General features: G+C 38.7%; 1 long non-coding RNA gene across 1 annotated transcript in view; it reads left to right on the top strand.

Annotated features, from left to right (window-relative positions):
• Window positions 1-3,187, top strand: part of LOC107185207 — a 7,421-nt gene extending 4,234 nt beyond the window's left edge. The window contains exon 2 of the long non-coding RNA XR_001516126.1: window positions 3,088-3,187. This is a non-coding gene — a long non-coding RNA (uncharacterized LOC107185207). The remainder of the gene's footprint in view (window positions 1-3,087) is intronic.
• Window positions 3,188-12,441: the final 9,254 nt, after the last annotated feature.

Here is a 12,441-nt window from a genome sequence, read left to right as displayed (position 1 = left end):
TGTCCCCACTGGGTGGCCTGGCCAGTCTGAGTGAGGGGCTGAGGGCTGTTTTCAGGCTGGTGGGTGATGGAAGCTGCCAACCGCTCCTTTTTTTCTTTTTTTAAATTCTGGGCCAGCTTTAGCTCTGAGGCTCGGCTCCAGCTTTAGGCCTTTGCTGCTGAAAGCAGGTATCTAGGGTTTGTTTGGCTTCTATAATCGAAACTCTGTTGCAACTCCAGCTCGGCCGGCTGGCTGAAAGCATGGGGTTTGTTTAGCTTCTATAATTGCAACATTGTTTCTTAGAGTGCAAGCTCAAAGCCCAGCAGGGGCAGGTGGGGAACTTTAGCTTCCCTCCTTCACTGGAGCAAGCAAGCTCCTATTCGCTTCAGCTGCCTGGCTGCCGGTCGCCATCTTGGTTGGCAGTTAATTTGCATATTGCCCTGATTAGCCAATGGGAAGCGTGTCAGAGGTATGGTTAATTACCATGCTTGTCTATTATTATATAGGATAATAAGTGTTTCCCTGAGTTCTCTGAGTCATTACAGCACATTATCAAATCTGAGGACAAGGTCATGGGAACCCTGATTTACAGCCAACTTAGACATAAGTGTGAGCCTGTGGACCCACTACTTGTGATTGGCATCTGAAGTGGGGGGCAGGCTTGTGGGACTGAGTCCTTAGCCTGTGGGATCTGCACCGACTCTGGGTGGTATTGTCAGAATTGGATGGTGGGACACCCATTTGGTGTCTGGAGAGGTGGAGAATTGGTTGGTGTGGGGAAAACACACATTTGATGTCTGAAGTATTGTGAGCAAAGGAAACAGTTTTCCTTTGGTAATGCCATGTAGCCACCATTACAGTATCATACCCAATAGTTTCACTGCCCTAAAAATCCCCTGTGCTTCACCTACTCATCCCTCTCCTTCCTCCTCTCCCTGACCCCTGGTAACTACTGCTTTTATTTATTTATTTTTACTATATCAATATTTTTATTTTCTCTAAAACCCCACAAAGTTGGCATCATATAGAATACTGTCTTTTCAGACTGGCTTTTTCAGTAAGCAATATGCATTTAAGGATACTCCATGTCTTTTTGTGCCTTGATAGCTTATAATATGTCATTGTATGAATGTACCACAGTTTGTTTATCCATTCACCATTTTTAAAGAACTTATTGGTTTCTTCCAGATTTGGGCAATTATGAATAAAACTTCTATAAATATTTATGTTCAGTTTTTTGTGTGGACATGTTTTCAACTCATTTGAGTAAATACCAGAAAGTGCAATTGCTTGATAGTATGGTCAAACTATGTTAGCTTCATAGGAAACTGCCAAACTGTCTTCCAAAGTGACTGTACCATTTTCCATCCCCACCAGCAATGAATAACAGTTCCTGTTGCTCCACATTCTTGCTAGCATTTGCTATTATCACTTTTTTTGAATGTTAGCCATTCTAATAGGTGACTTATGCTTTTTAAACTGACTCAGTTGGTTGGTTTGTTCAAAATAATCAAACAGGTTATTTACAGTTTGGCTAAATTAAAAACAGGGAACACCACCTCAAAGCACATCTCAATGTGCAATCTTTCATATTATTGTTGCATCCCAAGGCCCAGAGTCTAAAAAAATAGGAATGCTTTAAAGAATGTCTAACTAGTTTTTAAAAATATGTTTGCATTGAGTTTTAGCAAGAGAGGAAGAGAGAGGGACAGGGATAGAAACATCGGTGATAGAGAAACATCGATTAGCTGCCTCCTTCATGCCCCTTCCAGGGGATCAAACTCTCAACTCAGGCATGTGCCCTGACTGGGAATCGAACCAGCAACTTCTTGATTCATAGGTGGACACTCAACTGCTGAGCCATACCACTGGGCATGTCTAACTAGTTTTAATACTAACTTCAGGGAGAAGTGCTTTTAAAAAGTTGAATTACATTTGATTCATGGAGCTCTTACCCAAATGGTTCATTCAACAACTCTTAAGAGAAACAAAACACAACTAAAATTCTAGAAAGCAACCCAGATTTTTAAGAGGACAGTGAATTATGAAGGCAATTGAAGGAATCCAGGCTTTAGAATTAGTATCTAGGTTTGAACCACAGTTTTACTTTTAATAAGCTCAGTGAGTTCAACTCATTTATCAAACTTATCTGAGCCTCAATTACTTGTATGTTAAACTGAGAAAATAATTTGTAGTTGACAGGGTTATTTTGACCTTTAGCGACTATGCCATCTAAAATGCCTGGCACCCAGCTTTTGATAGCTTAGTTGCACATCTGTTCTAGCCCCCTTATAGTGCCATGTTCATGGCACACAATCAATCAAAATTGTCAGAACTTCAATCATCGGAATTCCCTAGTCTGATGAAATAGTTGAAACATTCTATGAACACATATAATAGCTAAGATGTAGTTTCATCTTCTATGTATTTGCTTGTTTTAAATAGGTGGAATGTAATATACACAAGACTGTCGTTTCAAAGAAACTTTGTACATCATAAGACTTTGGCACATGCTAAAATTTCCCGTGGTTTGGGATTTCCCTGGAGTAGCCAGAAATGAGATATTGGCTTCAAAAGCAAACTCATGAAATATGCAATAGTATAGATTCTAGAAACCAACCACTTGGCAGAGCTAAGTTACAGTAATTCATCATTTGGGGGTTGGCAGAAATGTGTATATAGTGACTATAATGTCAAAAACTAATAGCCTGATATTCGCTCTGTCTATTCTCCCTCATACAGCTTTTCTTCTAAAACAGAAGATTCCATTTGTGCATTGTTTTAAATACTGACAGTAACAAATGAAGGCCATAGGCGAAGCATTTAATAAACTTTCCTAGTTTTTTAGGAAGCTATTTGAAAGGGAAGAAATTTACTGTAAGTAACTATGTACAGTAGAATCTCTTTCATAAGTGTCAAAAGAGGATCAGAGAAGCAGCTCTGAATTCACGATCAATCCCAAAGAAGCTGCAGAGCTGGAGGCAGGTTGGATCCACAAAACAAAACTGGATCCTGGGTCCAGGCAGGTCCCCTTGGAATAGCAGGTTCAAAAGTCTGGCACCAACCACTGTGACAACCTGGCTTGTGCTTTGTTATTTCCATTTCTAGAAACTCACAGACCCTTGAAGCCCGTCTTTGAACCCCAAGATAAGCACCTCTACTCTTAGAGGCGAGAAATGCAACAACCCCGAGGATGGTACCTTTAAAGGTATGGTTTTCTAAATGTGTAAATAACTTATTTATATGAAATATTTGGTGGTTAGAAAGAAGTTGTTAATGATAAAAAAGGAACTTTTGGCAATTCTTAATAATATGTAATCTGATGATTTAAATAAGATTTTGATTGAAAGTGAAGCCATGGGCCTGACCCGTATGGCTCAGCAGTTGAGTGTCAATCCAGGAATCAAGAGGTCACTGGTCTGGGCACATGTCCCGGTTGTGGGCTTGATCCGCACCCAGTACGGGGAGTGCAGGAGACAGCTGATCAATGATTCTCTCTCATCATTGATGTTTCTATTTCCCTCTCCCTTCCTCTCTCTGTAAAAATCAATTTAAAAAAATTTAAAAAACAAAGAAAGTGAAGCCGTGGAATGACTTTTACTCTCTATCTGGTCAAAGCAGAACTTTCAATCACAGAGTTTCCACTGAGCAATATCATTCTCTTATGTAATTAATTCTCAAAAAGGGGTGGTTTTGGAGGCAAATGGGAAGCCTGATAATAGCCAGCCTGGTAATTAACATCGGCTAGAAACAAAAACCCAAAGCAACACACTGTAAAGATGGAATAATAAAAAGAAGTTGGGAATAATGAGGCTGCCATCCAGCATTAATTGATGTTAAAAAGCACTCAGAGTTCCCAGGAGAAAAGAATTATTTAAATGCAAATTTTTATTATTAACATTACTTAAATTGTTGTAATGAGTTTATGAAAACAAGACACCTTGCTAGTTTCATGCATACATAAAACCTAATAAAATTTACGAGCCACATACCAGCAGTGTTATCTGTTGGCATAAAAAGTGGTAAACATGAGGAAACATTTTTTTTTAGTCCAAGATCAAATATATTTGGAACAATTTAAAACCACACAAAATGATTATGATGATATTGGGTTTCAAAACTACAGAAACCCTCACATACTTTCATGGGAGACACAAAGGTCGTATTTTGAAAAGATGTGGATTTTATAGTCATTGAGTCTCTTTAGAGCCTGGGAAGAATGGAAGTACCTTGGGCAGCACATTTCCTGACAGAACACCATGTTGGTTTGCATGCCATATACAAAATGATTCTTTGCGGTTTTACTGCATACTACAACTTAGGGATTTCTTAGTGTTTTTTTACAACCCACTACACCGCTTTAAGTTATCCGAAGAGAAGTGTAATGAATATATTATAAGCTTAGAAAATGGCATCTAAAAGCAACAGAGTGTTCCAATGTGAGTCAAGAAGTCTTGCAGATGATCCCGCATGACTGCTTAATGAATAAATAAAGCTCCTAATACTTAGGAAATTGATGTCAGGTGGGAAAAATTCTAGGAGAGAATATTACTATTAATGGCCATTATAAGATGCCATACGATGAAATCATTAACAATGCTTTGGCATTTATTACTGACATTATTAATGACTTAACTTGTTGGCATGGGTTTTAAAGTGATATTACAGAAATATCATTCCCCAGAGCAGTAAGTTTCTATCTGTATTATGGCATTTGTCACTTGCTACCTTTTATATGTTTATGTACAAGTCTTAGTTCTCCCTGTAGGCCATAATTTTTTGGAGGGTAGGAAGTGTGTTCAATTTATCTTTCATATATCCTTGGTACCCAGCATGTGATTCACATATACTTGGAGCTCAGTAAATATTAGTTGATGGAATAATCAAGTGCATTTGTTTTCGAGTATAATTCTCAAATAGAAGAAATAGTGAATATTTTTTTAAAAAATTGTGTTTTACATCTTAAATGATCATGAATGGGGAAAATAACAGAAGAAATATATACCAACATGTTAATAGAAATTGTGCTAGAATAGTGGAACTCGTCATTTTTTTTCCTACTCCAACTTGTTTATAATATGCTTATATTATCTAATAGAAGGAATAAATAACAACAAAATGACACTTAATATTCTACTAGATTAAAAATCACTTTATTAGAATTATGGTGACCGCTCTACCATAATAGTGACACCCTACTCCCCTCACACTCCCCAGCACCACCTGCCTCTCCTTCCCCTTCCTGTCTAGCTGATTGATAATGGAACAGAAAAAAGATGGAAAAAATAAAATTGGAAGGAGTGGGAAGCAGTGATGGTTTAACTCCGAGTGCATTGATTCATCATTTAGAAACACTGAGTGGTCTGATGGGTGGGAAATGCTGGGTCAGGATGCACTGTGGGGCAGAGTGGGCAAAGGCGGGATCAGCCACACTCTAGGGCAGTGATGGCGAACCTATGACACGCGTGTCAGAGGTGACACGTGAACTCATTTTCTTGGTTGATTTTTCTTTGTTAAATGGCATTTAAATATATAAAATAAATATAAAAAATATAAGTCTTTGTTTTACTATGGTTGCAAATATCAAAAAATTTCTATATGTGACACGGCACCAGAGTTAGGTTAGGGTTTTTCAAAATGCTGACACGCCAAGCTCAAAAGGTTCGCCATCACTGCTCTAGGGCCATCGGCTCAGATGCCCAGAGACCAAGTAGTCAAGCAGCATTGCAGTGGATCCAGGGTCGACTTAGAGGTCAGAGAGAGGTCAACACACTTCTGCTACTCCGCCATGCATCCCCAGAGCAAGGAGAGAAACACAGGAAGACTGAGGGGTTCATTTTAAATGCTGTTTAAAATGGAAAGAAATCACTTTTAAGTTCTAGGATCTCACGTATTTTCTGTTGTTATGGGGCAGAGAGTGTGAAAGCAGGATGAGATCAATGACCAGTTAAAGAAAAGTGTGTGTAGCAGGTGTCTGATCAATCTCTTCTCAGTTTATACCAGCTGCCTATTTTATTCATTTAAAAAAATAATCTAACCAACAATTGCTACATACCAGGCACTAGACCAGGGGCGATTTTTGCACAGAAAAATATAATAGAAGTGTGGAGACTGGCTTTAAATGAGGTCAGAATAGCTCCCAAACCATACATTTTTTGAGAAAAATGAAATACAAAGATCAGTCTACACTAAATCAGCTTGCAGATTTTCAGCTCAAAGAATGACCTTGGAACCTGAAAACTAATAACTGTGCATTCTGAGCAAGTGCTCTTCAAACTCACTTCAGTTATATCAGGAAGAAAAATGTAGTTTTGGAAATCATTTAAAGAAATAATAGTTCTGTGTCATGCAGAAAAAATGACATTATTACAGGTCTTACATTTTATTCATGGTAAAACTGCTGATGGCATTGCATCATTGAAGTCAAATTGGGAGGGCGATTCAGTGTTAAAATTCAAGATGCAGATTTAAGAACAGATGCAATTACTTTCTTTTTACTCAACAAATATTTACAAAGCAGCTACTTTTCCAAAGGGAGAATAAGATGTAGACCAGTGGGGGAAATCCTTTTCTCAGAAAAATAGATACTGTGCTGATGCATTGACTAAACTTTTATCTCAGCTGAATCAATTTATATCCCACAGTAATACCCTGTCTTCAGAAACCCCTGCTTCTATCACATTAAAAATATGTCTATCTTGGAGATCTTACTGGCTGCGATTTGAAAAGCTCCAGTTTACAAAGTTCACTGTACATAAAATTTTATTCTGTCCTAAAAGAGAGAGATAAACAGCACTACAAGGGGTACTGAATCAATTTCCCAGTTTGGGAGGTGCCACCTGACGCTTGGTGACCCCAGATACAGTAAAATTCCTGGGACAATCTCAAATGAGCCATGGGAATATCTGAAAGGAAACGGGACAGACCCAACATTTGAAGACCTTATTTAACCCCTTCCCCGGCAGAAACGTGTATACACGTTTCTGCCGGGGAAGGGGTTAAACTGTTTCAAGAAGCTTGGACATGCTCTTTCATGATATAAGTTTATAACCATTTTTAATAGCTACATTGAACTTCACTCGTAAACCACATTTGAGCTCAGGCTAGTTGCTGAGGAAGGAAGTTTCATTTTTTGAACCCATACGGTCATTAACAAATCCAGCAGATGTGCAACTAGCATTTTGCTTTGATCTTTCTTTCATTTCAAATTGGGGACATTTTATTCCTCTTCAAGTCACGGAGGAACACCATGGTCAGCATAGCATGAAAAATGCAAGGACACTGATTTGGAAGAACTGGCTTAAGTGGAGTGTCACCATTTACTATGATTCAAACTCTCTAATCTTTATCCATAAAATGGAATCCTTCCAAGGAACAAGTAAATGAAATCATGTGTAGGCACATACTTTGTAAACTATAAAGTATTAAATAGATGTAAGATATTGTCTTGTAATTACATAACTTGGGAGATAATTTTATGTTTCATAAGAATAGTAATCTCATGTTAGATGATAAGATATTTGGAATTATAAAGTAAGTGGAGCTAAAATCCTACTATAAAATTATGTAAAAACATTTATAAAATTATGACATTTTTGGAATCCTATAAATAAAATAAAATTACATTTATTAAGATCATCAGAGTTTGAATTAAATTAGAGTAAAGGTGCTAAGTGAAATGAGCCAGTCGGGGAAAGACAAATACCATATGGCTTCACTTATACATGGAATCTAATGAACTAACAAACAAAATAGGAACAGACACACAGATTCAAAGAACAGACGGACAGCTGTCAGAGGGGAAGGGAGTTGAGGGGCTGGGTGAAAAAGGTGAAGGGATTAAGCAAAGAAGAAAAATCTCATAGACACAGATAGTACTATGGTGATTACCAGAGGGAAGGGGGGTGGGGGAGGCAGAGTAGGTAAAAGGGGGATAAATGGTGATGGAAGGAGACTTGACTTGGGGTGGTGAACACACAGTACAATATACAGATGATGTATTTATGGAATTGTACACCTGAAACCTATATAATTTTATTAACCAATGTCAGCCCAATAAATTCAGTAAAAAAAAAAATACTAAAAATAAAAGAAATAGAGTAACAGGAAAAAATATAATTCAAGATATAAATATTCAGTTCTTAAGGAGAAAAAGAAAGTTCCCTGTCAATCTTTAATAGCTAGCAGTTTTAAAAACTACTCAAATTTAGCATAATAATAAAACTCCAAATTATGTTCAGATCATGCTGATATTATATGCAAATGTACAATCCAGCATTAAATGGTGGCAATATTCATGGTGAGATAACTATGAGCTAAAACAATTATTTCAATCTTTCCACATCTTTTCATTATTGTAAGATTTTTGGTCTTGAAGTAACAAAGTTCTATAAAATTAAACCTGTATTTTATTATAATTGGTCATTACAATTTTGATATTTATGTGTATTTTTTATTGATATGTGTTAAATTTTAGTAGGATGAAGAAAAATAATGGAATTAATTGGGCCCATTGATTTCTCTAGTTTGTGTAAAAACTGTTTTTTACTAAGAAAATTTTAATTTGGGACCACCATTTTTGAAGGTTAATTTCTTCTATAATCATGTGCAATGTAATGGAACATGAAACCCAGTTAGAAAGTGCACTCCAATGCCACTTATGCCCTTGGTCAAACCAGGAATCTCGAGCACATAATGTTGTATAATGTGTTGTTCTAAAATAATCCTATATAATAAAAGCATAATATGCAAATTGACTGCACAGTGGAACGACTGGTGGGCAGGGGACAGGGCCGGTGAGCAGGTGGTGCCTGGAGCCAAGGCTCGTGCCAACGGGAAGAGGGAGGGGATGAACTCCTGGATTGGAGAGGGCTCCCCTGAGGGCTCCCAGATTGGAGAGGGTGCAGGTTGGGCTGAGGAACCCCCACATCCCCCAGTCATGAATTTTCATGCACTGGGCCTCTAGTATGAACCTCTGTCTGGTATGTTTTTCTTATGGCTTTTGACAATTTAGCTGAGGGATTTCATTTTGTAATGCTCTGCCAAGTCAATTCTGTACAGTGTAACAATATGACACCCACCCAGAGCTTGCCCAGATGAGCAGAGAGCAAATGAATTTCCTTCTGCTTCTCTGTTGAAGAGAGAAAATTCTTCACCCTGTAAATGTTCAGAGAGCATTATACTGTTTTTTATGGTAGATTAATCTCAGTACCATGTGTTCCTAGGAGTGTGGAGTCCAGGGCAAATCATGTGGCTCCCTTCTTAGATTTAGACAAAGGTCAAATCAGGTTCAAAGGACCAGCCCCCTGTGGGGACAGGACGCCTTCAAATATGCAGGTGAAGTAAAGAATGTGCAAGAAGCCCCTGGGAACTTGCCTATGGAGGTGTTTATGGGCTATTTTTAAGCCACTCTTTACCCCTCAGTCTACTTCTTAGTCTTTCCTGACCATGAAATTTAGGGCAGAAAAGCACACAGCAATCACCCTAATTCCTTCCAGTCCTAGGGACAACTCTTGGCCAGGGCTGGCTTCATGGGCCTGCAACCTGTACAGTTGCAAAGAGCCTCGAGCTTACAAGAGCCCGCCCTTGGTTTAATGCTCTATGTCTTGGCCTTGAATCTTGATATCTTTTGAACGAGATGCTTCATTTATTTATGCATAGACAGATCTTGTGTACAAAGCCATGAAGCATTTTTAAGGCAAGAAAACAACCAGTTCCACACCTTATTGCATTTTTTCCCAGAATAAATGAATCAAGGGAATTTAGGACTTGAAAAATTAGGCTGAGATGAAAATGAGCCCAATTTTTAATAGAAATGAAATTTTAAGTACACTGTGATGTTGCATTTGAGGGGTACTTTTCCAGGATATAAGTATTTTTTTCTTTCCATCTGGGTTGATTATTTTGAGATAGTGAAATGTGATTTGCTAGACATTTCAAACCAAAGATGCAGAGTACATACATAGAGGTTATTACAGGGTTTTGATTTTTTTTTTTTTTGAGAAAACCTGGGTGCAAACAGATAATAGCGTATCTGTTAATATGGAGGGACGGCGCCAGCCCCACACTTAAGTGTGAAGGTTTCACATCATCTCTTTACCACTCTTCCAGCATGACTATATCCTGTCATGTTTGCTCTCCTCCCTCATCTTAAAAGTGGTTAGATTTCTGAAAAACTTGTATATAAATTCTTCTCTGTCTGCCACATGAATTGAGCCAAAAACGTGCATCCCATTTCTGTGTGGCTTTGTTCTCAGTTGACTTTCATGGTTAGAAAGTGATCTGATAGTTAACCCCTGTTAAACTATTAGCTGGTACTAACTTAAGGTGTGACTTCTACTTAGGGAGCTTTAATATTTAGTATCACAAAGTCTTAAAGACTCCAAGGCATGAATTCCCCCAGAGCCATTGCGAAGCCCACTGACAAGCCAGCGAGTGCTTTCTGGAGGCCTTCAATTGCACCAGGCAGGCAGCTGCCCTTGATGGCCACAGTGTTCCAGAGACAGAAAACCCCTCCAATATTTCCTCTGTTCATGATGAACTTGGGTAGCTCAATGGCTCATCCAGACTACTGAGTTAGCCCTTGTCACATTGTATGACTTATGGCAGATGCTAACATACAGAAAAACTAATGTACTTTGCATAATCCCAGTACTTCCCCATTGTCCTTGCCGACTTCCTTCTTAGGTCACTGAGGAAACAGAAGGAATTATGACAGAAGTTTTACAAGTTTCTACAACATCTCTCACTTGCCAGCAACTGTCTTCTCATGTATTCTGCCTTCTCTCCTTACTAATGATTAATTGTCCATGTTCCTGTTTAAGGTCACAGGGTCCCATCATCTCTCAACAATTCACCCCTTTCTTCTGAATCATTCCCATCAGCATACCTATATGCCATTGTTTCTCTTACCTTCAAAACAACAACAAAAACATTCTCTCTCTTGACCTTATTTCCTGTGCCGGCTGCTGTCCATTTCTATTTCTTTTCACATCAAAACTCCTTGAAAAACTTACTTATACTTGCTCTTCCAAACTCTTTCCTTTCATTTCCCCTAAACCTCCTTCAGTCAAGTTTTTGTCCCCAATGATTCCACTAAAACTGCTCCCACAAGTTCACCAAAGACCTCCCTGCTGCTCCACCCAATGGTTTATCCCCAGACCTCATATCACTTGTCAGCCACACTTCAGACAGTCCATCACTCCCTTCTCCTTGAAACACTTCCTTCACTTGGCTTCCAGGACTCCACACTTCTGATTTTCTTCCTGCCTCACTGGCCTTCTCATGTTTTGCTGGCTTTCCCCATCTTAATAACAGGGAACCCCAAGGAAAGGTCCTTGGACCATTTTTCTTCTGAATCTACACTGACTCCCTTGGCTATCTCATGGCTTCAAATATCATCTCTCTCTGAAATACTCCCAAACTTTTCTCTCTTGAACTGTAGACACATCTATTTACTTCAGGGTCTAGTTGGCATATCACACCATGACTAATTAGACCCCACCCAGTCACTCTTTGCCTTCTCTCCCTAGCACTGGTCCTGCTCTAGCCATGCTGGCCTTCCAGCTGCTCCTGCTCAGACCTGAAGGCCTTCTCAGGTGCTTCCCTCTCTGACCAGATTGCTCTTTCCCCAGATATCTGCAGGGATTATTCCTTTGCCTCTTCCAGGTTTTGTTTGAACATTACCTTCTCACTCAGGCCTTCCTTGACCACCCTATTAAATTGCACTGTACTTTCCTATCCACCTTCCCCAATTTACCTTTCTCCATGGCACTCTCTTTCTAACTCCAGTTTTTTGTTTATTTTATTTTATTTTATTAATTTTATTTTCTGTCTTCCCAGAATGTAAACTCTGTGAGGAATGGGACCTTTGTCAGTTACCTGATGTATTCCCACTGCCCAGGTCAGCACCTGGAGCCATGGTAGGTGCTCAATACACATTTATTAAATTTATGATGATATATCTTTCCCCCAAAGGGCATGGCTTGCATGTGATGTTAAAAAAACAACAACTGTTTTCTAAAAATAGGGATCGGATTTGTGACTGAGGACCTGTCCTTTCTTAAGCTCTTCTTTATCAAGCCGGCTCCCTTATTTGTTTGGTCAGTGGAGCATTCACTCTGCGTCCCTTAGGGTCCCATCAAACCACTCACACTTGCCCTTTCAGCTGAACGTATGAAATAAAAGTGCTGTGCAACATTTTTACTATTTGTTCATGGGTATTCTTTTTACTCAGTAATTATTATGCATTTTTTGTTTTCCATGAAATGCCTCGTTTAAAATGTTATTGTAAAGATTAAGCTGATGAATGATGTGTAGCAACAGAATAGCCTTCAAGATTGGGAATATTATCATCTGTCACATTTGTTCTACTTTCTAGGCATATTAAATAATTTCCCATTTAAAATAAATAATTGCTGCCTACCACAATAATGTACCTTGCTTTCATCAGAGGTTGTAGCA

Source organism: Myotis davidii, unplaced genomic scaffold, assembly GCF_000327345.1.
Source record: "Myotis davidii unplaced genomic scaffold, ASM32734v1 scaffold68, whole genome shotgun sequence".
Taxonomy (NCBI): domain Eukaryota; kingdom Metazoa; phylum Chordata; class Mammalia; order Chiroptera; family Vespertilionidae; genus Myotis; species Myotis davidii.
The sequence above is the reverse complement of the archived record's forward strand: the minus strand, read 5'-3'. Positions and strand labels throughout refer to the sequence as shown.